The 27959-nt window shown below is 36.3% G+C and overlaps 1 protein-coding gene across 1 annotated transcript in view; it reads right to left on the reverse strand.

The window, feature by feature from the left end:
* The window catches only part of grin2ca (glutamate receptor, ionotropic, N-methyl D-aspartate 2Ca), a 129601-nt gene extending 106463 nt beyond the window's left edge, over window positions 1-23138 (reverse strand). Inside the window, exons 1-2 of the mRNA NM_001365787.1 lie at window positions 22784-23138; window positions 22241-22682 (exon numbers count right to left, since the gene is read on the reverse strand). The gene's annotated coding sequence lies outside the window, so the exon portion shown is untranslated. The remainder of the gene's footprint in view (window positions 1-22240; window positions 22683-22783) is intronic.
* Between the last annotated feature and the right edge of the window lie 4821 nt (window positions 23139-27959).

The following is a 27959-nucleotide window of genomic DNA, read 5'->3' on the forward strand; positions in this document are numbered from 1 at the left end:
ATTCACGCTTTATGGCAAGGCACGTTATCCTGCTGGAAGTAGCCATTAGTAGATGGGTACTGTGTGGTCATAAAGGGATGGACATGGTCAGCCACAATACTCAGGTAGGCTGTGATGTTGACACGATGCTCAGTTGGTACTAATAGGTCCAAAGTGTGCCAAGAAAATATCCCACACTCCATTACACTGCCACCACCAGCCTGAACCATTGATACAAGGCAAGATGGATCCCTGCTTTCATGTTGTTGGTGCCAAATTCTGACCATTCGAATGTGGCAGCAGAAATCGAGACTCATTAGACCAGACAACATTTTTCCAGTCTTCTATTGTACAATTTTGGTGAGCCTGTGTGAATTGTAGCTTCAGTTTCCTGTTCTTAGCGAACAGGAGTGGTACCTGTTGTGGTCTTCTGCTGCTGTAGTCACTCTGCCTCAAGGTTGGACGTGTTGTGCGCTCAGAGGTGTTCTTCTGCATACCTCGGCTATAACAAGTTACTGTTGCCTTTCTATCAGCTGGAACAAGTCTGGCCATTCTCCTCTGACCTCTGGCATCAACAAGGCATTTGTGCCCACAGAACTGCCACTCACTGAATATTTTATCTTTTTCCGACAATTCTTTGTTAACCCTAGAGATGATTGTGTGGGAAAATCCCAGTAGATCAGCAGTTTCTGAAATACTCAAACCAGCCTGTCTGGCACTAATAACCATGCCATGTTCAAAATCATTTAAATGACCTTTCTTCCCCATTCAAATGCTTTTTTTTAAAACTGCAGCAGATTGTCTTGACCATGTCTACATGCCTAAATGATTTGAGTTGCTGCCATGTGATTGGCTGATTAGAAATTTGCAGTATTAAGCAGTAGGACAGGTGTACCTAATAAAGTGGCCAGTGCGTGTATGTACAAGTAAATTTTGAAATTAACATTATATATATAGTTGATAAAGAAAACCTAAAATAAGGTTAAACAATCCAACTAGCTTGGCAAAATGTTCCTAAAAAAATGCTTCTAGCCTTGTAAAGGAAGTGAGAGGGTAATTTCAAATTAGACGCACCTCCACTGATCTCATTTTTGGACAAACAGCCGAGTCAATAAACAGGCGCCGTTATTGTCACATCAGATCAAGGTCAGCGCTCCATTTTAATCCGAATCTTGGTGACGGTGGCGCTGACAAATGTTTCAACTGCAGCATTCATTCAGCCTGTATTCATCAGATTTCGGCTCACAGCTATCGTAACTCAACGTGCAGCTGTCTGTCATCGACCCTGACAACCTCCACGTTCATATTTACTCCCGTTATCTTGATTAAATGATGCCTGTCATTATGGCCTTGTGATAAACATCAGTAACAAGCTGTCACATTAATGCGCAGATATACTTTCTCTCGGTTACGGCTGCATCTGTGGGCTTCCATTTGCAGACCGCACTGTATGGCTAGAAATATCACATTGGCAACACCTTTGACGTAGGGCTGCACAATATATCGTTTCAGCATCGATACTGTAATGTGCGCATCCACAAAAGTCACATCGCAAGATATGCTATGTTGATTCTGGATTATAGTTGACAAGAAGTTACAGAATTGTGTTTAATTACTGTAAGTTTTGTTACTGTTTTTACATTTTTGTCTTGTTTATAGTCCAAATATTTCGTAGCAAAAACAAAATTATTTTACTTTCCTCACTGGCAGATCATTTTGCTTGTTTAAGGAAAAACGTATAATTTTGGCTTATTTCATTGGAAGTTGAAAACAAAACAATATTTTTATTTGATCTAAAAAAAAATTGTAGATATTTGGACTAGAAACGAGTCAAGTAAGAAAAGCATTTTTTGCATTGTGATTATTCCATTTCTGTACCTGAATAACATTAACTCCCCAGAAAATGGTCAAATAGTGCTGTTCAAACTATTCATATGGCAATAATCACACATGATGTCCAATTTTCCAAAATCGTGCAGCCCTACTTCAAAGAAATGCAATAAATATTCATTAAACCGCAACCTGAAATCCATTGCTTCGAGTACATTTTGTTGCACGTTTCAGATGACAAATCCACTACAGGAAGTGGTCTGGATTTTTACGTATCTGAAATTTGTTACTTCATTAAATGCATTACATAATAATCTTGTACATAACCATGAGAAGGCGGGTGCTTGTCAGATCAACAAAGCGAATCACTGACCTAAACTCTTCCCTAAATTCAACAAACAAAAACAAAACAAAAGTGCACAACAAAAATATAGTTATCTCTTTTTATCTCTTTCGAGACACAATTAGGATGTTTTGTTGCTTTTATTTGGTGTTGTGTGAATCAAATTTAAGTTGTTTCATTGAAAATATAGCGTGCATTAATTCCTTGTTCAAGCTGTATTTTGGTCTGTTACAGCATGTGATTTGACTCCGGTCACAGACAGGCAATCTGTCAGACTACACATTGTCTCCTGACTCATCGTACCCCATTAACTTGTTATGAGTTGCGCTACTGAGTTGCTACTGAAGTGGTATCTTTCTTTTTTGGCTGATTTGCCATCAGAAAAAAACTCATAAGCTCAGAATTACATCAGTACCAGCTACCACAAATTATTCATATAAACAACTATTTCAATTATAATCTGCATCTGCTTGCAGAAGAGCTTCTGTGCTACTATTGGTCAACATCATAAATGTGACAGAAGCCATTTTGGAGACTACGAATGAAAGCTACTAGTCTTTTCAATCGAGAAAATGTGTAGGTGTTTTGCAAAATTGTGTTAATGGTTTATTCTCAAAAAATAAAGCACAAAACTGTAGCTTTTAATGTGCAGCGCAAATGGCCATCACTGGGGTGGTAACCTAAAGATTGCCTTGTACTTAGTTTAGAACTCCTTTTGGGTACAAAATTCTTCTCTATGGACCTTTTGTTGACATTTTAGGGTATAGCTATTGGTACAATACCTTATTTCTTACATATCTGTATGCTTTAATAAAGGCACATTTCACATTTGAGCAGATTGGCTTCCATACTTTTTCTTTTTAGACTTAAAGTTTTGTATATCTGAAATGAACTTGATATTTTTATATACAGTGACAGTTTTTTTCTCAGTTTTATGACCCCTTTAAAATATACAGACAAAACCTGCCAATTAGCATCCCATTGCCCATCATTATAATCTCCAAATCATTCTCATATCTACCAATTGGCTTCATCACTCTGTCTGCCAATAAGCTGGTTTGAAGTCGATGAATGCTGCATACTGGTGGTCTTTAAAGAAAATGTCCCTTTAAGTCACTAAAGCTCTTTTATTGGCAACAAAACCGCTTTATAAATGTAAAACATTATTATTGATTATCATATGCCAGTCAAACAGCCTTTTGAATGATCTCTGGCCAATGAAAGCTGGAATGGAGTTCAGACCTTTTGCCATCAGTCCGAACAATCAAAATATAAGTCTAATCTCAATCTATCAGCAAATGATTGGTTTTTCAGAACATTTTGCAGCAATTACAATGTAACACAGCCTCATTTCCTGAAGCCCCATGACTTTGGTAGGTTGATACATGCTCAGAATAACTAGTTTGAGACTAATGTCAGAGACACAGCAATTCAACATCAAAGAAATAGAAAGGGAGCTGAAAACTGACTGTTGCATTTTGCATTATGGCTGTGCTTTTTCTCGAAGCGACCTGATTGGTAGAATTTTTTCTTTTCTCAAATATATTTTAAATCTATTTTAAAAGTGGGTCAATATAGGCCAAACTTACTTAGCAATTTTTTCTGACTCAAATCTGGCTCACACAATTAGCTTTTACTTGGCCCACATGCCGCTGTAAATGGCTACAAGGGCTAAACTTGAACCATATCTGGGCCAAGTCTCAGCCAAGATAATAACCCAAAACTGGGCCTGAACTGGGCCAGATATGTTGGTGTGTCACGACTGCAATGAATTTGATAAACCCATGAAGCATTTTGCTTTAGGCGCACTATCTGTGTGCTTTTTCTTGAAGCGACCTGATTAGTAGAAATTTTTCTTTACTTTATAAATAATTTAATTGTATTTTAAAAAGTGGGTCAAGATAGACTAAACTTACGTGGCCCACATAAACGTTTTTAACATCTGGGCCAAGTAATACATTTGATATCTGGCCCAAGTCTTGTGTACCACCTTAAAGTCGATCCCACCTCTGCCAAGCCTGGGCCATTTTTGGCCCACATGCTGTCTGTCAGTGCCGGACGAATGCCTGCAGTACCAGCTTTATACCAAATCTGGGCTAGAATTTCTTACTACCTGGGTTTGGTCAGTTTAGTTTTTGTTCTTGTGCTCCGATTCATAGCTGAACAGTTAACCAGAGCGATCTCTTTCACTGACCGCCAAGAGTTTAAATGCTGGATTGGTCAAATTCCCTCTGAGGTAAAACAAACTAGCCTCACGGATGTTTACCGATGACCCGACACTGCCCAATTACTGACAATTAACTTTGTGTGTCCAGCCCTAATGATTCACAAAAGTGTTGAAATGTTAATAAATAATTAAACCCTTCACTAGTTACTCCACTGGTTTAATTATCATGTAATCATATATAGCTTTTTTTGCACCAAAAAAACTGTGAAAATTACTGTTCAGCAATGCTTTCCATGTCAGACTGGGTTTGTGTTTACGATGAGCAATGAGACTCCTGCATAATGCTGACTTGCATTGCCTGTATTAAACAAGTATCCTGACCTGAGGCTGGAGAGTAGAGCAAATTTGTATTTACAGTTTTGTTTTGAGACAAAAAAAACTGTTCTCGAAGCTTTGCTTGAGTATAGTTGAAGCACTAAAGTCACGTAGAGTGTTTCGATAATGTTTTTGGTGAATCTCTGAATGTCTTGTTGCTCTCTATGAGGGACACAGGAGAGGATTTCATCTAAAATGTCTTAATGTGTGTTCAGAAAATGAATGAATGCCATATAAAGCTCTTGCAGTACTAGCCCAGGATTGTGTGTGAGCATTGAAAGACTGCTCAAGGTAACCCACGGTTATGTTAACCCAGGGTTAAAATGATCCCACTAAAAAGCCCATTATGCGTCATGACACACGACAGGCCTAGAGAGTTGTGCTGACTCTCTGCTCTCTGTGGTATTGTGTTTGACAGTGTATTTTAGCATGTGCACGTGCTCATAGGGCGCTCATTAAGGCTGCTGCATGACTGTGGCTTAACGAGCCATTAAAGAGCCATTAAGACTCATTAAAGCACAGTCATGCAGCAGTCGTGCTGGCTTAACATGACACTGACTGATTCTGAGAGCTGCTGCAGGTAATCAAATGCTTCACAAGGTGACTGAGCCAACATCCAACAGCCTTCTAGAACTTTTCCTACAGCCAGATTGTGCTGCATCAAAATGAAATTAATCTTTTTTTCTTTTTTGAGATGACTTTTTTTTTTGTCCAGAAGATCCAGATTAAAATAGAGGGTTGACCTTGATTTGTATCGGCAGATACCAAAATGTAATTGCAACTAGATTTTTACATTATCCATACAAAATATGAGTGGCGTTTGCTTGTGCGAGCCAAAGCAATACTAAGGGTTTGTGGATCATTGCCAGTGTGTTGCTATGCAGTTCTGAGGTGCATTGAGTGGTTGGTAGATTGTATCGGTGCATGCCAAATGAGTCAATGTTTAATCTCTTGGACATTCTAGTTTTATTGCAAGTATACAGCATGTTTTGTCCTGTTTTATTGTACTGTACACAAGTCATCAATCATATTTATGAGCACTCAAGCTCCACGTTTTGATGGATCATGCAGGGCAGATGGAAGATCTCTAAGTGCAACACGACCAACTTATATTCATGGACTTAAGAGTGACTTTGAGTGTTTAGTTTGACGCATGCGTCTAAGAAACACGGTGGCTATCCATTTTCCCCTTAATTACACTCTTGACATCCTCTAATAAATAATAAATTACTAGTTCATGCTTACATGGGTACTCGCTGACATGACAATCGCTGAAGTGTCCTGGGGTGTGACATGCTATACTCAGTCTGAACAACATTTTCTAATTATTGTCCATGCATTTTTTATGATACTATTAATTGAGAGACCACATGGAATATTTGTGCTTCCAAATATTCATTGGATACACCGCAGGACCATTTAGTTAAGTGCAACATGCAAAAAGCTAATTAAAAACTTTTTGAAGGGCATGACAACTATGTCCACTAAACTACAAAATACACTCAATGGCCACTTTATTAGGTATACCTGTCCAACTGCCTGTTAACGCAAACTTCTAATCAGCCAGTCACATGGCAGCAAATCAATGCATTTAGGCATGTAGACATGGTCAAGACGGTGTGCTGTAGTTTTAAGTGACTTTGAACGTGGCATGGTTGTTGGTGCCAAACGAGCTGGTCTGAGTATTTCAGAAACTGCTGATCTTCTGGGATTTTCATGCACAACCATCTCTAGGATTTACAGAGAATGGTCAGAAAAAGAGAAAATATCCAGTGAGCGGCTGTTCTGTATGCACAAATGCCTTGTTTATGCCAGAGGAGAATGGCCAGACTGGTTTGAGCTGATAGAAAGGCAACAGTAACTCAAATACCCACTTGTTACAACTGAGGTATGCAGAAGAGCATCTCTGAACACACAACACGTCGAACCTTGAGGCGGATGGGCTACAGCAGCAGAAGACCACACCGGGTGCCACTTCTGTCAGCTAAGAACACAGGCTCACCAAAATTGAACAATAGAAGATTGAATAAACTTGCCTGGTCTGGAGAGTCTCGATTTCTGCTGAGACATTCAGATGGTAGGGTCAGAATTTGCCACAAACAACATGAAAGCATGGATCCTTCCTGCCTTTTATCAATGGTTCAGCTTGGTGGTGGTGGCAGTGATGTAAAGCTGTTTCACCTTTACATATTTTCTTGGCACACTTTGATCCCATTAGTACCAATTGAGCATCGTGCCTACCTGAGTACTGTTCCTGACCATGTCCATCCCTTTATGACCACAGTGTACCCATCTACTGATGTCGACTACCAGCAGGATAATGCACCATGTCATTAAGCACGATTCATCTCAGACTGGTTTCTTGAACATTACAATAAGTTCACTGTACTCAAATGGCCTTCACAGTCACCAGAACTCAATCCAATTAAGCACCTTGTGGATGTGGTGAAATGGGAGATTCGCATCATGGATAGAGATTTTTGGTCCATATTGACAACAACATCGCAAAGTTCTGAGGCATGTTTTCATTATCTTGTTGAATTTATTAAGGATTAAGGCAGTTCTAAAGGCAAAAGGAGGTCCAACCTGGTACTAATAAGGTGTACATAATAAGGTGACTATATATTAAATATATAATAGACTATATACATATAAATTCACACATACGGACAGAATTCTTCTATGTAAATACTCCATACATGTTTTTTTTAACTAAAATTGTGTTCAGTGTAACAATAGCTTTATGCCAAGTTTGCATATTTAGACTAACAGTCATTTAATGGCGTAATAAAGGACATAAGTATTCCAATGTAGTCTTTCAAACAACTAGGTTTTACCGATTTGACACCAAGAACATTTTAGTCATTTAAAACAAGATAAAAATGTAAAAAGTAACATATTCTTTTATTCATTTTAACAAGAACTAGTCAAGTTAGTTCATTTTTTAAAAATATAACATTTAAAAAAAAAAAATTGGTTGACACTTCATAACACGCTTCCTGAGTGTTTAAAATCACATTTTTGCATCACAGTGCATAATCATTTAATTTTGCATCACAGATTTAATTAACCTAAAAGCGGGAAGTCACCATCTTGAAAGTAATAATAACTGTTATTATTAAATAACTTAAATTAATTTAAACATTTTGCATATTAAATCATGTTCTGTGTAAAATATCTCAACTTTTAGAAGAGTCCAAGCTAAACAAAAGTTTCTATCATCAAACTTCGAGTTGTCAGTCAAGCATTATACAGCATGGTTTGAGAATCAAAAGCACACTTGTCTATTCTTGTGTAATATAAATGTTATCAATACAAGTATGGAAAGATAACAGCGTCCCTCCCATTGGCACAGAATCTGTCAATTCTCTCTTCAGCATTAATCTCCAGCATCAGAAAGGATGGGGATCTGGTCCTGGACCAGCGCCTAGGACATTCTGTGAAGATCTCTATTAACCCAGAGTCCTAGAAGGATGCAAAGAGTCCATCCATCAAGATCCTTTCCCCCAAACACATTTCTCACTCACTGTCAGCCTTCTTACCACTACAAGCCGATTTTCTTTCTCTCTCTGCTTTTTTTTTTTTTTTTTGCTGCTCTGTTTTTGCGTGAGAGTGAGGATTTTTTCCAGGCTGTTTAACTGTAATAACATCTGAAAGGCAGCAGATTACGCTGGAATTGAAAATGTGTTGCAGGGGCAACGATCCATTTTACTTGACACATGTAGCCGTGGACTCCATATATCTTGGATGGCACCTCTGTTAACGGTCAACTGCAGTGCATGTTAGGTTATGGTGCACAGAAAAAGCATGTTCTGGCTTTTGTTGTATGCATAGATGTAATATGTTTTTGTGTGTGTATGTGTGTGTGGGCGGGTGGGTGGCTATTTAGAGTGCAGGATCATGATAAGATGGCCTTAAGCTGAGGTTGTGGCATCCAGATGTCATCTGACTGCTTTAACAGTGGCAGATCTGCTCTCCTCACTTCTCTTTCTCCAGCTCACACTGCCACTCTCACACAATAATCCCTATATAAACATAACACTTTGCATTGTAATCTGCCTCGTGGACTGAAAACGTAGTAACTTTCTTTGACCTTTTGCTCATGGAAGGGGAATATATATATATATATATATATATATATATATATATATATATATATATATATATATATATTAATTTCTGCACTATAACAAATCTTTTAAAGGGATAGGTCACCCAAAAATTCAAATTCTGTTATTATTTACCAATTTTCCACTTTCAAAGAAACCTTTTAAGTTTTTTTTTTATTATTCTATTGAACACACAGGGAGATACAGTATATTGAAAAAAATGGGGGATTAAAAAAAGCAATTAATGATTTCCATATTTTCTTTTGTTCCAAGTCAATGGTTACCGGTTTCCTGAATTCAGAATATCTTGTTTTGTGTTCAGTAGAAGAAAGAAATTGATAAACGTTTAAAACCACTTGAATGTGAGTAAATGATAATTAAAGCCCAATAAGTTAAGGTAACTCAAATCGTCTGAGGAAATCAGTTGCAACAAACCATTTGAGTTCAAAAACTGATCTATATGAGTACTGTGAACTTACTCCATTTAAGTTGAAGTAATGAGGTATTTAATTAACTCATTACCTTCAACGCCGAGTTCAAAACTCTTGTCAGAGGAATAGAATTAACTTTAGTAACACTTTATAATAACTACGAATAATTTATTAAGCATTAGCATGTAATTTATTCAATTTACATCTAGCGCATGTGTATGGACTTGTGGGGGAAACCGGAGCACCCGGAGGAAACCCACACGAACACGGGAAGAACATGCAAACTCTACACAGAAATGCCAACTGACCCAGCCGGGACTCGAACCATTCTTGCTGTGAGGTGACAGTGCCAACCACTGAGCCACCGTGTTGCCCCCTCCTGAAATCAGTGTAACTAAAAAAGATAAAGCTATAAATAAACAATTAATTAAAAGAAAGATCAAAAGAGTTATAAATATTATATCAATTATATCAAAATAGTTCATTTCATTTCATTATATAGGCACATTTTCCAAAATGTCCACATTTTTGTACCTCGGAAGTAAGTGAAAAAATAATGATCCTACTTCGGATCAACATAAGCTTGAGTAAAAACTTTAATTTCTGAGTAAACTTTCACTTTAGGGGTCTAAATATACCCTAAAAGTGGGGTGGCTGATTAAATTATTACAAAAACAATCTAAATATATTAAAAAAAACACAAGAAGTGCATTAAACGTTTTTTTTGGTGTTGAAACAAATATAAAATGCAAAAAAAGGCAAGTTTTTTACAGTGTACTTACCGAGTCTGTTTAATATTTCATTTAATAAATATAGTACTGTTGTCGTGATACCATTAATTCATCTTATGATACATACCAGCTGAAGTATCACGATACCAAGTAAAATTGTGATACTGTAATTCATAAGTCAAATTATTTTTAAAAAAAGTCAGAAATACTAAATTTTACCTGTTATAGCAGGTCTTGAATTTAATTAATAATTCCCTTATTATTGAAAAAAGTTAACCTAAACTTCACCTAAAATTCATTCTTTTATTTTGTAGATAATTGACCAACAAAAATACATAAAAATAAAGATACGAATTATACCAAATAAAATTTGTTACAGAAAGAGCATTTTTCCCAAAAAAAAAAAAATAAATAAATAAATAAAAATAAATAAATAAAATTATAGGCTATATGAAGTGGTCAAAAATTGTTTCAATGTTTCCTGTTGCTATTTTGGGTTTTTCATCTATTGTTTTTTTTTTTTTACCGCATCTCGATGTTCACGTTACGGTTGTTTATTCTGCCGAAAAGCCAGTAAAGACTTAGATTATTGCAAAGCAACACGGAGATTTCATTGCAGCGATTACATGGCAGAGTACGTTGTTTATATTCTTCTGGATGTTGTATAAGTGTGGTGGTGTTTGTATCTTTTATATAACACATTAACGTATGCGCATAGCTAGACCTGTATATAATCTTTATTGGTGCTGTCAAACAAATTATTGCGTTCCAAAAAGTTTGTACACGTGGATGTATTGAATAAATGTTGATTACACGCCGCCTTTCCTTCCGTTTTTCAGCCAGTTTCTTGAACTTTTCTCCCCTTTATGAGCAAAAACTTTTGAAAGTCTATAAAAGCTGTTCAGCATTTCTTATTTTGACCAATTTAAACAATTATAAACAACATACAATGTAAACATTTTGATGTTCTTTTAGCGATTCCAATGTAGAAGAATCTCTTCCTGCCCTCCTTTTGAATTTCACGCTTCATCAATGATGTCATGTGAAAACAACCTATAAAAGCATGTATTGTTAATAATATTACATACAGCACTACAGATGTTAAGAGTTGTAGCGCAGGGTTATTGCTGTGGTTTTCTTTGCATCCTATAGCGTTCTTTTTCTTCTTCGCCAGAGGACATTATAGTGGACAAGGTGCACTTGGATTGCATTCTGAATACAAATACAAGCACGTGTCTTGTTGACAGTAACACCTGAGTGCCAAAAGAGGTTCCCCGCTTCACGACTTTTGCATATTAGAGAGAGAGAGAGAGAATAATCAGATTTCCACCTGCAGTTGAAGGAGAACATTTATTTCCCGCCCGTTTCTCAAAGGACTTACACTGATTGACAGATTCTGTGCCAATGGGAGCTTGTTGCCTAACAAATGTCCAATTTCCCCTACATGACCTTGGATCAGTCCTGCAAGCTCTGCGTTTTCATCTGTCCCACAGTGGGTGTGTCGCGCTGTCATGTAATCTTGTTGAGTTCTAACTTGTTTGCATCACTAACCTCTCTCCATTTTTACTTAAAGGGGTAGTCCACCCAAAAATATTAACCATTGACATCCATAGTAGGAAGAAAAAAATATTGAAGGGCTACTGGCTTAAAACATTTTTGGGAACCACTTGTGGCTGAGTATTCTTTTCATCCACTGTTTCATCCATCCATCATCTGTCTGTCCATCTATCTGTCCATCTATTTATCTAGACATCCGTCTGTCCATCCTTCCATCCATCCAGTTACCTATCGATTTATATATCTATCTGTCTGTCTGTCTGTCTGTTCATCCATCCAACTATCCATCTGTCCATTTGTTCACCTGTCTATCTCTTTGTCCATTCCTCTGTCCCTCTATCCATCCATTCATCCATCCATCCATCTATTTATCATCTATCAATCTACCTATCCATCCATTCATTTGTCCATTCATTCATCCATCATCCATCTATTTGTCTGTATGTCTATTTATCTGTACGTCCTGTCATCCATCATGTCTATCAGTCTGTCCATTCATCCATCTATTTATCATCTCTTTGTCTATCTATCCATCCATCCAACCATCTATCCGTGTCCACCCATTTACTTTTCTATCTGTGTGTCTGCCCATCCATTTTCATCCATCTTTCCATCTAATTATCCTTCATCTGTCTATCAATCTATCTATCCAGCCGTTCATTTGTCCATTCATCAATCTATTTGTCTGTATGTCTTTTTAGCTGTTTGTCCATTCATCCATCCTGTCTGTTTGTCTGTCTGTCCATCCATCCATCCATTCATCCATTTTTCTCCATCTATCCATCGATCTGTCCATCCATCTGTCTGTCTGTTTATCTGTCCATTCATCTGTTAATCTGTCCATCCATCCATCTATTTTCCATCTGTCAGCCCTTCTTTCTATCCATCTGTTCGTCTGTTTTTACATTCATACATCCGTTTATCCATCCATCCATCCATCCATCCATCCATCCATCCATCCATCCATTCATCCATCCGTTTAAAGTCATTTAATCATTTTATTAATCTGATCAACTCTGTAATGTACGTTCTTGCTGACGAGGCATTGTCCTGTATGTGTAATGCAGTGCTGAGAGACAGATCTCATCAGGCACCAGTCACTCATCTAAAACACTGGACAGCAAAACCGTCTTAAAGGAACAGCCCTGGCTTGTTCAAAATAATACCACATCATTTTGCTTTAGTATTTGTGTCAGGGCATTACAGTTTTTCTCCATCGGTTTGGCTCAATTCTTGAAACAGACATTACATTCTGAAAACAACATGGACAAACCTCCAAACCACTTGGCGATTGTTCACGACAAAATTGAATTTCTTATTCATTTCATCAAATTGCAAATGTCTAAATACATCTTTGCAAATGATTAAGTACAGATAGCCTACATCTAGCACAATGTCCAAGTGAATAGATCTTGTTGTCAAAATTTGTCAAGACCATAATACCATGAATACTATACAGTAGGTGAATCCTTGCAACATTTGATTACAATTTATTTCAGCTATTTATTCTTTTTGCTCTGATATATGGAAGTTACTTTGTTTTTATTGAAATGATCAACCACACACAGAGTTACCATTTCCTTGGCAGTGTAAGTGCAATGTGTGACGTCAAATCTGGGAGGCTACTCTTACCCTAAAATTCTTTTTTTTTTTTTTCAGTTTTATACACAATTGTATTCTGTTAGCTTGACAAAAACAGTACAGTAACCATTGTCAATGAAGAACTAGGCTAAGACTGTAAGGTGGACATTATAGTGGATATTTTAGTGGTCCTTTGCCATACTGACAAAACATCTAAACATTTTGACTTGCAGTGCTTAAACAATATAGGGATGAAGCATTTTGGGGACACTGACTACTTAAATGAGAAGGAAATTTAGTTTTGACACATGAGTGAACTGTTTTGGGAAAGGAATGAGCTTTTGCAAGTGAGCTGTAGTGTTGTGCTATTCTGTAACACTCTTTTGCCAAATGATCTTAGATTTTTGAGAATGTAATTTCTGTTTCAAGAAATGAGCCAAACCAAATGAGAAAAACTGAAAAAATGAAACATCTGTCGTCATTTACTCACCCTACACTTGTTCCAAATCTTTTCTGTTGAACACAAAAGAAGATATTTTGTTTCTGGTACCCAATGACTATTAGTATTTTTTGTTCTCAGTTATGAGGTCAGTAGGTGACAGCAACCAGCAATTTTCAAAATATCTTCTTTAGTGTTCAACAGAAGAATGAAACTTGTCAAGTATAAAAATACATGTGGTAGAAAAAATGATGAGGTCATTTTCATTTTTGGGTGAACTATCCCTTATACCCAGTTTTACAATGGAATGAAAACACTGGTTTACAAGTAACAAGTGTTTTGGTCTCTTCCACACAGCTCATCTTACAGTACATTGCGGTGTTGTCTTAACCTCTCTTGTGTCGAACATGGAAGAGTCCAACTGCTGAGTTAAATTTTCCAATACATTTTTAACCCAACAATTGAATTTGTCCATATTTGACCTAAAACTACGATGGCCGAGAGAGCTCAAACTCACTGTGAGTTAAGAAAACTGTGTAAATAGAAAAACACTAACAAGCACCTTCAATTTGACAACAGACACAAAACCCATGAAACACACTGCAAATAGTGCTGACCACATCTGAAATGTTACAGGGACCACTTTATTACGGTTTATTTAAACCTTTAACTTTCACTTACACATTTTTGACCAATTTTTTTGGTCCAAAGTTTTCCTCACACCACTTAAAACTGAATGTGAGGGTTTTCTTTTAAATGATAAATAGCAGTATCAGTATCAAACAGGCAGTTCCAATGCCAGTTAAAGGGTTATTGTTAGGCCCACATGGAATCTGTGCACGCAGAAATCCACAGAATTTTCGCAGATTTCAAGATCATAATTGACTCTATTTATTAACGTGTGTAAATTTATACTTACACTAAATTAATTACAGTAAAATTATTGACTAATATAAAAATTATTTACAATTCAGTTTGTAAAGTAATATTTTCTGTCTTTTTGTAGATATATTAAATGAGAGACTTGCTTTGTTTACCAAATAAGCATATAAAATTGAATTTGCATTAAATAATTATTAAATAAAAGTCAAAAAGGTATTATTTCCATTTCAAATATTAAATTTTTTGTAGTTATGATACTCATAAAATCATTCGGCAAAAAAATGTCCACAGCTTCTGTCTCTCCCTAGTTATTGTTAAGTGTGCAATTGGTTAGATTATTAAGACTAAAAATATACAAATAACAAGGAACCACATGACCAGGATGTTAAAAATAAGCAAAAATATTAGACAACATTGCTACAGTAAGTCTAAATAGGAAGCTGGGTATGTCACTTTTTGGGGTCCCCCATACATTTGAGGGATACATTTCCTTTTTGGTCTGCACTATTTGTAGTGCATTTCTGTATTTGCACGTGTTGTGAGCATTAGCACGCACATGTCTTAACAAACTGAAGACGTTTTCTCAAAAATGTTTTTTTTTTTTCATATGCATGTGTTTTCTGAACTCTCTCAGTGACCGTAGGACTGTATTCAAACAGGTGACCAATTGTTTGATTTTATACAAAATATGTGGAAAATAATGGCCCGGTTGATGACATTGTAATACTATTTACATATAATAAAGAGCCATGGTCAACCCGAGCTTAAACAAACCATGTTGTTGTCTTGATGGACAGCCACAAAGCTAGGAACAAGAGCAGAACTACCCTGTACCCCCTTTGTTGTTCACAAGGCGGTCTAAAGTGCGAGCGGTTTCACTTTCTCGTGCACTCGCCACACATCTTTTTTTTTTTTTTTAAATAGTTAATTTCTTGAGCTGATTGTGATTATTGAAGTACTTCTGACATCTGATCCTTTCAGAAACGAACAAACGCGAGAGTGAATCGCGAAGGAACAAAGGAGAATTTGGGAAAAACAAAGGAGCAAATGATACTTTCAGTAACCATGAACAAACTGCCATGTTTAACTATTATCATCACCTTTTGGACTATTATAAATTTGGAATGACGGAATTACATTCTAACAAGAGGTTACATGTGCTGGTAAAGATTAAAGACACAGATGAGAGGTTTGCACTGACAGTAGGTTATATGTTGCGTGTTGTGTGATTCTCATCATCATTCGATATGTGAACGACCCGTACAGCTTTACTTTGACATTTCCTCGAGCGAGAATGACGTCAACTGAAACTTTCTGTCGTGTACCACCACACCATTGGTACCCTTTTGGCAGTGAAAACGCAAACCTGACACTGAGTTTTACCATACTGTACCCTTCAGTGAAAATGGGTCATAAGGCATGGATCAACCAACATTACTGTTAAAAATCTCCTTGAAAGAAAGACACTAGTGAGTTAATGAATACAAGATTTTAGTTACTTGATATAGTCTTAACTTAAATTGTCATTGAATTTACTGCTTTGTCATTACGGCGTTCAACGTCATCTTCATAAAACCACATCTATTCATTACACTGGAAGTAAGACCTGCTTTACTGCCCCTGTGTAATTCATTTACTCCATGTGTCACTGTGCAGAGAGTGAATGGCGTGCGGTGGCATTTCAGACAACATAATGAATGTAATGTAATTCTTCACATCCACTGTTAAAATGTTTCAGTCCCGCCGCTGCTGTTTGTTCACTGGCGGTGTAGCATTACACTCTTTGTGTGTGTGTTTTATTACAGAAATATATTTTGGTGCACATCTAGTGTGATAACTTTAGGAGTAGGGTTAGAGTGGATGTTTGCCCGGCTGCATTAGGATTAAGACGGCATCTGTTTAGAAATGTCTGTTAGACTGCTCATCTGACCTGTTTGCTTTAGACAACTGTATGTTTGTGTATGTATCATTTTGTATATTAGGGAATATTATACGCAATAATACATTTTATTTTATATATTATATTCTTTACATATGCTTATATGTAATGCCATTTCAGTTTAGGTTATTTTAAGATAAATTCATCTGAATTAAAATGAGAAAAAAAAAGTAAATTAATAAATGAATAAATAAATTTTATATATATATATATATATATATATATATATATATATATATATATATATATATATATATATATATATATATATTAGTAATTATTATTATTTATTGATTATCATCATTATTATAAATGGTTTATTATTATTATTATTATTATTATTATTAATCACTATTAATATTATTATTATGTTTTATTATTATTATGTTTAATTATCATTTATTAATTTATATTATTATTAATTATTATTATTATTGTTGTTTAATTGCAAGTAGTATTTTGTATTTCATGTAAGTCATGTCATAATAAATAAATAAATAAATAAATAAATAAATAAATAAATAAATAAATAAATAAATAAATAAAATGAAATAGTTTTGCTTCTTTAACGGGAGTTTGAATGGGACATAATGGAAGGTAAGTTATTATATGGAACTGTATAAAAATGTAAATATAATAATATATATGAAATTTTCTGAGAAAAAAAAAACTGTTCTTTATGTCTGTCTACAATATCTGTCAATCAGCCATCAAACTTTAGCCTTCAGTTTTTATTCTTATTCATTAAGACAAAAAAGTCAACACGGGCGCATTTTGAAAATGTAGCCCTATACATTTCTGGATGTTGTGAATTATGTAGCCAGAAGTATGTATGGCTGCATTTCATTTTTAAAACGAACTCTAGGGGGCGGTATGACATCATTCCTTTTCGCACTTAACAGCTGACCCCTTATCTCCGCATGGAAGGCTTTTCCACTGTTACCAGTTTGTCTTGACTTGAGACGCAGGGTGGAGTTGACCATGACGACGGGGTTCAAGTCCGGTGAAGAACGGTTATCGAAAGCGGGCAAGCCCAAACATAAAATAAACAAATAAATATTAGGATGTGGTAAAATCTGAAAACGTGGTAAAAATCAGGCGAGGGCTTTTCCTCTTTTGAACTGCTTTTTAAAACTGTTGGTTGGGTTTAGGGAAGAAGAAGGGTGGGTCAGACGATTGGTCAGTCAATCGACAGTCAGCCAGTAGCAGCCTCTAGTGGATATACATGAGAACAGCAGGAGTGAATGGCACTCGCAAGAGAAATTTGACATCTGAAAAAGCATACACAGCGGCCTCTGGATTCGCAAAAACAAAAACTGCCAAAAAACATAGCTCCTAGGACATATTTGGCACTCTTCAGAAATGTATATTGGGGTGTTTTCAGAATGGGCTTGAGTTAAAAAAGGTACTATTTTTTTAGTTAAACATTACACACTAATATATTAATTTGAAATATATTAATTTCTTTGAATTCACTTGAATTCTCTAAATGTGAATTGCAATTTTGCATCCAGCATTATTCTGCACACAACAGTTTAGTTTTTTTGCATTTAAAAACACAATTTTAGGTCAGTGCATTGTATTCTTAGTTCAGCCATGCTTAAGTTTCAGGAAACAGTTTAGTGTGATGGCACAATTAATTCTCAGAGTAAGAGGCTTGTTTATGTGCAGAATCTATTGGAGTCACTGTTGCATTGTGAGTATTGACGGCCAGCTCTGTGCTGCTAGTGTTTTGTGTAAGCAGAGAACAGATGCATTGATCCCAGGGTTCGCTGGCTCCGCAGCGCGCTGAAATGTCCACTACACACCAGGGTGGACACACACACACACACTCTGACATGGGCATCTGAGAACCAACACACACTCGCCCTCTCCATGTCTTGGCTCAACTTTCCCAAGCTCTTCCTTTGATTATCAGCTCTCTTTTTTTGGAAAGATCATTTTTGTTTCTCAGTATTCTCTCTGTCACTGTATCAGATTTGATGCACCAATTTATAAATCATCAACTTGATCTGAAAGTGAAGTAGAACCTCTTGTACACAATTCACAACATGTCTTATTTTAACTGACTGAAAGTTTATCATGTTTAGCAAGCAAAAAGCTTTTTGAATTATTCTAAAATGTCTTCCATTAGAAAGCGGTTTAATTTTTTGAATGATTTTAATAAACAATCAAAACAATAACTTCTTTCTAATAGTTAGAAAGCTGTTTTTTTTTTTTTTATCCTCATCTGTTTGCACTATACTTGCATGTTTCCCAAAACATAAAACTAACCATTTTAATAATAAAACAAAACAATAATAATAATAATAATAGTTATTAAAAATAGTTAATAATAACAGCAATAACTTAATGATAAGTAGTCTGGTACAAATATTTAACTGATTACAACTATAACTAAAATAAGAAAAAGGTTTGGCCATTAAAATATGATCAACTGCACCAAATTACATATTTTAACTATAAAACACACACACACACACACACACACACAAACACACATACACACACACACACACACACACACGAGCAATATCACACAAGCAGCAGTGCGATGTGGCTGTATTTTGGCACTAGTGCGAGGCGTGGGTTGGCTCGAGGCCACAGGTCGGGTGCCTTAGTGCCTCACCTGTGACGACATACTCAACTTTATTACATACAGCCATATCAGACTCCTATGAGCATGATATTGTGTTTATACAACAGTTCAACAGCATAAATGTGTGTATAATAATAAAAATCAAACAAGGCGAGTCTAAAAACCCTTTTGTATGAGGAACTACTTTCTTCAGCCATTCATTCACTTCTGCAGCTGACGATCAGAACAGCAAAAATGATTGCTACTTCACCAACATCACTTTAGAGCTAGTATTTGAATGATTCTCTAGCATAATGTCTAAAATGATGACAAAAAGGTGATTTTGCTGACATTTTCAGATTATAAGGCTGAACGGCATGAAATGCCATCAGTCTTCAGAGATTTCCCAGTATTTCTTTGTTGCAATCATGAGATCACAATAACTAACTCTGAAAAAGCTAAAGCAGTGCAATCACTACCAAATTACCGTTGTGTTTGCGATAAGGAAAAACAATAAACGTATGCGGGCACTTCTTCTTTCTTTCTATGTACCGAAATCGTCTGCAGTAATGAAAAACAGGAGACGCATTAGAAATAGGACTTAGGGTTATACCAAAAAGGGGCCTACACAAAATACATACATTTCTAATACAGTATGTTTCATCTCAAACTCAATACACTACAATTACTATGGTATAAATTACAGCACTACAACATACAAAAGAAAGAGATCGACTCAGAAAGTCACTTACCAGTTTAATAATAATTTGATCAGCTGTAGTTTAAAATTATGCTGGGTTTTTCCTCCTCTAAGGGCCTATTATGCAGTCTCTGTCACCATCTTGTGGATGGCGTTGCATAGTTGTAATCTAAACAACTGCATTCTCCTCTAAAAAAGGCTCAAAAGTACATTGTGTTGTCCAACTGCTGCAATATTTGTCAAACTGTAGTGAGTTTGTTATTCTGCTGTCACTCTATGTGGCAGAGCAATACACAAGAGTAAAGGTGCTGTAGGAGTTCTGATATTGCAGAATATCGCACTGTTATCAGCCAATCAGGATTCGATAAATATCTATAAATTATTTTATAACATTTTCTGTATTGTATTTTGTATGTTAGGCTTCACGGGATTGAGGACAAACCCTAAACCTGAACCAGATCGTGACTCTTTAAGTAACCATCAACCTAGCAACTATCCAATGCACCATAGCAACCACAGAACAATAAAAACTTACTCTGGCATTGTTACAGCATACACAAACAGCTCTGAAAGTGTTAATATTGTGACTTTACCTCATCACTTAGTCTACTTTGTGCCTAATCTAGTGTTATGTCTAATACTATATACCAATAAAATATCCTATAGTGCTCAGCATTTATAAGTACACCCCTCATGAATCTATTTGTTAAATTTATATAATTTTAAGGAAGCTATGAAATATTATATTTGTGCGTACTGAAGCCAAATCTGGAGCTTATCTTCAAAATAAATTACAATAATAGTTAAAAAACTAGTACACCCAAATTGATGTCATAGAAAAATATTAAATACAAATTAAAAAAGAGGAAAAATCAAGAAAAGCAAAAAAAAAAAAAAAAGACAAGTTTAGTTGACATTTTGTAGGTTGTAATTTTCAATGTTTTGCTTGAGTTTAATTGTATTATCTTTTACTTTCTAAATATGTTTGGTGACTAAAATATTATTTAAAAATATATATCTGTTTAATAAATCTGTTTTGTTCAAATGCACCAAAGTACATTGCCTATATTAACAGAGAAATGGATACATATTCATTTTCAAAATGGGGTGTACTTAATTATGCTGAGCATATATATATATATAGGGTTTTCAAGGGACTATTGAAGAAAGTACTAATCAAATAAAAGCTTAGAATCCAACCCTTGTGAAAGATGAAGCTTTAATATATATTTATTTTGCACACATACAGCAGGTTAAACTTGAAGAATCTAGTAACCTTTTAGTGGTTCCTAATTAGTCCAAAAACATCATCTCTTCTAAAATAGTAGTTGCCTTCTCTAAACACGCTCATGCGGAGTGACACAAAAAGCTCAAAGTCTGCAGTCAAGTTCTGAATGCAGAAAGAAAACCTCATAGTCTTGACGTAACAGTCAGCCACTTGACGTAACTGTCCTACACGCTGTGCCCTTCATAGTACACACTACACATGCAGTGCCAAGCCACTACAGAAACATCTAAATCCAGCCAACTTGCATATACAGAACTCATGCAATAAGCCTAAATATAGACTCTTGTTCCTCAGAGGGGAAAAGTTCACTCTTGTTATTTAATAATAAATTGGCATCAGGTCATAAAAATATAAAGCAGATATTATTCTGATAGCACTGATCGGAAGGAGAACAAGGACGCAAGGGCAATCAGGTCATTATACAAAATTGTAATATTTTTCAGATGAATGTCACTAAAATACTTTTTAACACCTATTTCTTACATGCATTAAAAATAATGATTGATTATTGATTTTAATTTATCTTAAAATCCTCTAATGTTCTTAATGATTTATGACAGAAGAGTTGTAATTAGGATTGTTGCAATGTTTATTTTTTTCAGTTTGCCCCAGAGCATATTTTTAGCTGGGCTCTTTCTAATGTTGAATCACCCACTGCTGCGATTAACTTTCCCTCCTCTTTTTATCCTAAACATTACTTGCGATCGGCTTTTGCCGTCCTTTCCCAGCCATCCCAAATAACCTTTCTTACCCATTAACCACCTTGTTCTCATGAAGCACCCTCTTCTCGATACGAAAGTGGCACATTATCACAGCTTCAGCGGGACGAATCCCAAATGCGTCAGTGTGTGCTCCATAATAACTGCTCCCAACAGTAATTACTGAAAGCTGTCATTGCTTCCTATCCAAGATCTCTCAGTTCACCTCTCAACGGAATTCAATTTCTGCCGCTTTAACATTCCAGCACAGCGACTCAAACGGGGAAGCGCGCTCCATCTGCCGCGAGAAGTGATTGATCATTGTGTGCTATACCTGTGGTTTAGAGCGGCAATACACCGAGATAACCTACAGGTCTGTTTGCTTTCGCTCGCACTTGTGAAACTTTACTATTGGATACAACAAGCATCCAACCTGTAGGTGCACTTTGAGGAGGATTCATAACACAAGCACACTTAGCATTCATCACAAAGCTGCTACTAAAACACAGTTCCGCGCTAATTAACAGGTGTGCAATTAAAAAATGTGAATAAATGAAAGTGCATGCATGCACCAGCAGCAGAGTCCCTGGCTGAAGTGAAGGTGATCAGTTACCTGCTTTGGCAAACCACATCCAGCCCGGACGCCCGACAGCACATTTTCTCCTCCGTGACTCGTCCTGATTTTTTTTTTCTTCTTCTTTTTTCCCCCGTCCCCCCCTCCTTCTTTCTCTCTCTCTTTCTCTCTCGTGGCTCTTGTTTGATTCTATTTCAGTGTAGACAGAACAGCCCACTGTGACAGTGGCATGGTCTCTAGCAGTTTGGCAGAAGGTCACATCATCTTCCGTGAGGGGAGGGTGGGACGGATGGAGGGAGGGGAGGGGAGGAGAGATGGAGGGAGAGCGGATGCCGGAGGAGAAACGACAGGCGGGAGGCGACTGTCCACAAGTGTCCTGGTGCAGAAGCGCATAGAGCTCCTTGTCCGGGACGCTCACTGGTTAAGTGGACACATGTGTGGACACCCTCATTGGACAGGTCCAAATGTGTCAGCGTCTCATCTGCATCCAAAACCAAATGTAGATCAGTCAATAGAAATCACAAGCTCAGTCTCAAATAGTTCCGAAAGTATCTTCTAAGTCTAAATGGTAACTTTGTTTACCTTGTTGAATTGTTTCCGTTGGGCGCTTCCAGCGTAGTCCTCATTCTGCTAAAAAAGCACAATGGATTACTCTGAAAGCTGGCAGTTGGGAGGGCACACAGGTGGCACAGGCCGACAGGTGGAGCTTTCTTGTTTTAGCAGGCTGTTGATCACGGCCAATAGATTTTTCAGCTTCTTTTATTCCCTGGAGTTGTATTTCTCTTATCGGCCGCCACTGAAAGGCGACTCGTTTAGTTTGTTGGAGCTGATGTGTTGGTCTGTGGCTGCAGAGTGCAGTTGCGGTTCTCAGATTACTGTAGTTGTAATCCCGGCTCCTTCTGCACTCCATATCAGAGGCAGGACTTGTGAGCCGTAATCATTCTGTGGTAAGGATTTATTCTAACTCTCTCTCTCCCTTTTTTTTTCTCTCTATAACCCTCCCTTCTCTCTTTCTCTCTAGACCATCTTCTCTCTCTCTCTCTCTCTCTCTCTCTCTCTCTCTCTCTCTCTCTCTCTCTCTCTCTCTCTCTCTCTCTCTCTCTTAAATAACTCTACTTTAACAGATGGCTGCCATGGTTGTGAGGCATTTCTACTGCTATTCTTTGAAGTCCAGACACAATATTGGTAGCAATTTCATACTCTGAGAATGGAGCGCTTTCGGCATTGCTGGAGATTCAGAATTTTTTTAATGTAGTTTATAACTGTAGTGTATACATCAGGTTTGGGTTTTTCTACCAATAGCCAAAGGCTGTTGCCCGACAAACATTTCTCTCAGGAGGTCAGGAGGTGAATTTTATCTTTTTTAAACAGCAGTACTGCACAATATAATTGCAAAATTATCAGTTTCACGATGATAGTATATGCAACATCGCAGTATCGCAGACACGTTATAATAGACATTTATTTTATGCATTGGTTGTTTATCTAAATTTTGGCCAATCAGATGGAGTCTTATTATTTTTTTCCCCGCCTTCCCCACCTGTTCTGCTATTGGCTGGAGCAGCCCAAAGGTGACCCCAGAGCTGAAAATAAACTTGACTTCACTATAAAATTCTTACAGACTCCAGACTTTTGAAAGGTAGCATACCTTAAGAATTCATTTCTTAACGGTCTCTTTTTTCTTGTAATCAGCCAACAATGTAAATTTTGTTTATTTACTCATCCTTGTTTCATTCTAAACCTTTATGACATTTTTTTCCTTCTCTGAAACACACAAGAAGATATTTGAAGAATCTTTTAGCTGTCTGCATTATGAAAACTTAAATCTCTAAGCTCTAAATCAGGGATGCCCAAATTGTTTCTCATGAAGGTCCAAAAACCAAACTTGATTGAGGCTAGTGAGCCGAAGGTAAATATAGTTGCCATGTGTAAGTTCCTTATTTATTTAATAATATTCAAAAGTAACTAGAAAACATTGCTTTATATTAATTAATACAGTATATTTTAAAAACAGCTAGCTGGCAGCCTACTCTTTGCAACTCTCATATGGTCACCTACTAAAGCTAAGCAGGGCTGCAACTGGTCAGTACCTGAATGGAAGACCGCTTGGGAAAGCTAGGTTACTGCCAGAAGTGGTGAAGGGGGAAGGGGACTCTATACTGCTCAGTGAACACTGTCTTTTGGATGAGACGTTAAATCGAGGTCTTGACTCTCTGTGGTTGTTAAAAAAAAAAGTAGGGGTTTAAGCCTGGCATCATTGGCCCCTATCCATCCCCTATCTTAATTGGCTTCATCACTCTGTTTCTTCTTCACCAGTGTGGTGTGCGGTCTGGCACAACATGGCTGATGTCGCATCATCTAGAGATGAATGCTGCAAGCTGGTGGTGGATGAGGAGATTTCCCCCAATGTGTAAAGCGCTTGTAAATGTCTAGAAAAGTGCTAAATAAATGTAAGGAACTATTATTATTATTATTATTATTATTATTATTATTATTATTATTATTATTATTACATTTTTTTAAATGAACCTTATTTATCACTCATTTATAACAGAATACACTTGTTTTGCCTTGATTTGCTCGCTGATGTCTTCTTCATAGTTCTCTATCCATTGAGTGACAGTATTTACAAACTTGGATTCATTTACAACATTTATATTAAATTTTCTTTTTTGTAGCTCAGCAATAAAACAAACAAACAAAAAAGGTTATGTCAAATTAGCACTGATGACCTCTGTTAAAAGCATTCTCCCCAACTCTCTCCATCATTCTAACTCTCTTCGCAGATGTGATGGTAGGCTAAATCAAAGGTTACAATGGGCCATCTTTGGCCCGTGGGCCCTACTTTAGGCATCTCTGCTATATATAAATACATAATAATAATAAAGAATACATATTACTCAACTGAAATAATTCAAGTCATCTTAAGTGACTCAATCACATTGTTTAATCAAATATATATATTATTCATATATGTATTAATTTATTGTGTATACACAGACTGCATCAAATATGGTGACACAAATGTCAGTTAGCATCAAACCTAAAGTACCTCTTGAACATCGCATGGACAAATACAATTGAGTCAACCTAAACAATACAAAAACAACAAAAGCAGATTGTAAAACTCTGATGCACAGAATTAAACAATAATTTTGAGTTATATTGCATTAAGATCTTGGCAGGTTTTTTGTTGGGGGGGAAATGACAATTTCATGGGGATAGCTAAAAGTCAATTAGATGTCAAATTTGATATTTTTAATGATAAAAAATATAAATAATAAATAAATTAAGCTTTTGGCAGCAAATGGCTGAATATTGCTAATGATTTAAAAAACTGATTCAAAATTATAAGGATTAAAAATGACGATAAATTAGTATTTTGGAGCTACACTGTTATCTTTATAACGTTTTCATCAAATAATTCTTGTTCTAAATAAGTCTGATGAAAGAAGTAAACCAATTAAAATAAAAAACAAGTAATGGGTGTCTTCTGAAAATTCAAAAACAGTGCACATGGAAAGTATTCACAGCGCTTTGTTTTGCACATTTTTTTATGTTACAGCCTTATTCCAAAATAGATTAAATTAATTTATTTCCTCAAAATTCTCCACACAATACTCCATAATGACAATGTAAAAAAAAAATATATATATATATATATATATATATATATATATATATATATATATATATATATATATATATATATAAATTGTTGCAAATTTTTTTAAAATGAAAAAAGCTGAAAAATCACATGTAGGTATTCACAGCCTTTGCAGTGAAGCTCTAAATTGAGCTCAGGTACAGTACATTCTGTTTCAACTGATCACTTTTGAGATATTTCATTGGAACTTCATTGGAGTTCACTACACTTCATTGGAGTTCACCTGTGGTAAATTCAGTTGATTGGACATGATTTGAAAAGCCATACACCTGTCAATATAAAGTCTCAGGCATACACCTGTCTATATAAGGGTTGACTGTGCATGTCAAAACACAAACCAAGCATGAAGACAAAGGAATTGTCTGTAGACCTCAGAGACAGGATTGTCTCGAGGTACAAGGCTGCGGAAGGTTACAGAAACATTTCTGCTGCTCTGAAATTTCCAATGAGCACAGCGACCTCCATCATCCGTAAGTAGAGGATGTTTGGAACCAACGGGACTTTTCCTAGAGCTGGCCAGGCATTTAAACTGAGTGATCGGGGGAGAAGAGAAGAGTCAGGGAGGTGATCAATAACCGAATGGTCACTCTGGCTGAGTTCCAGCGTTCTTCTGTGGAGAGAGGAGAATCTAACTGAAGGACAACCATCTGTGCAACAATCCACCAATCCTGCCTGTATGCCAGGTGTTACGTTTGTAGAAAAACAAGCACCGCTCAGCACCAGGCTAATACCATCCCTACAGTGAAGCATGGTGGTGTCAGTATCATGCTTTGGGTATGTTTTTGCAGCAACAGGAACTGGAAGACTAGTCAGGATAGAGGGAAAGATGAATGCAGCAATGTACAGAGACATCCTGAATGAAAACCTGCTTCAGGGGGCTCTTGACCTCAGACTAGGGTGACGGTTCATCTTCCAGCAGGACAATGAGCCAAAGCACACCGCCAAAATATTAATGGAGTGGCTTCACAACAACTCAGTGAATGTCCTTGAATGGCCCAGCTAGTGCCCAGTCCTAAATCCTATTGAACATCTCTGGAGAGATCTTAAAATGGCTGTACACCGTCGCTTCCCATCCAACCTGATAGAGCTTGAGAGGTACTGCAAAGTGGAATGCGCAAACATTCCCAAAGACAGTTGTGCCAAGCTTGCGGCATCATATTCAAAAAGACTTGATGCTGTAATTGTTGCCAAAAGTGCATCAACAAAGTACTGAGGAAAGGCTGTGAATACTTATGAACATACTTATAAACACTTTTTCAGGTTTATTATTTTTGATAAATTTGCAACAATTTTAAAACTTCTTTTTTTACACTGTCATTATGGGGTATTGTGTGTAGAATTTTGAGAAAATAAATAAATTTTATCCATTTTAGAATGAGAATAAAAAATGTGGAAAAAGTAAAGCGCCATGAATACTTTCCAGATGTACTGTATATTCTCACTACACAAACTCTATCTTGAATAAAAAGGAAAATCACTTTAAACAGAATTCACTTTTAATAATAATATCAAAATCCCTCTAGCCACTATTAACACAGCAATACAAATAGGAAAACATTTGTTTTCAATCATCAAGCCGTTCAGTTCCACTCGATGTCTCCATGACCTATGACCTAGTTTGGTGGCTCCTGAAAATAGAATTAAAGTAAAACAGGCAAATGCACTGAACATTCTTAAACAATGTATTAACTTTATTCATTAGTCAAAATCATTTCAAGATTAAATACTGATTCAAATAATCATATTAATAAAGCAATGAGATCCCTGCTGGGACAGCTCGGAAGACAGAAATCTGAATCCATCAGATCAATCTTGTTGCATTTGGTGTAAAAGCACCATTTTGATTGGTTTTTGGCTACATCTAATGACAGTTATTCTTAAAGTAAAGTTTATCACATTTTACCATGTTCGCAAAGTAAATGAAACTACTAAAACAAAATAAAAAACAAAAAAAAAAATCAGGAAAAATGTAATCAGACTCAAAATCAAAAACCAAGTGAGCAAATTTTGTTAACTAGCAAAGAGTTCTCCATTTTATTGCTCTACATCAAATCTATTGTTTAGTAATGGCGCTTTCTTAGGATACTTGTA

The sequence above is a fragment of the Danio rerio genome, chromosome 3 (assembly GCF_049306965.1).
Source record: "Danio rerio strain Tuebingen ecotype United States chromosome 3, GRCz12tu, whole genome shotgun sequence".
Lineage (NCBI taxonomy): Eukaryota > Metazoa > Chordata > Actinopteri > Cypriniformes > Danionidae > Danio > Danio rerio.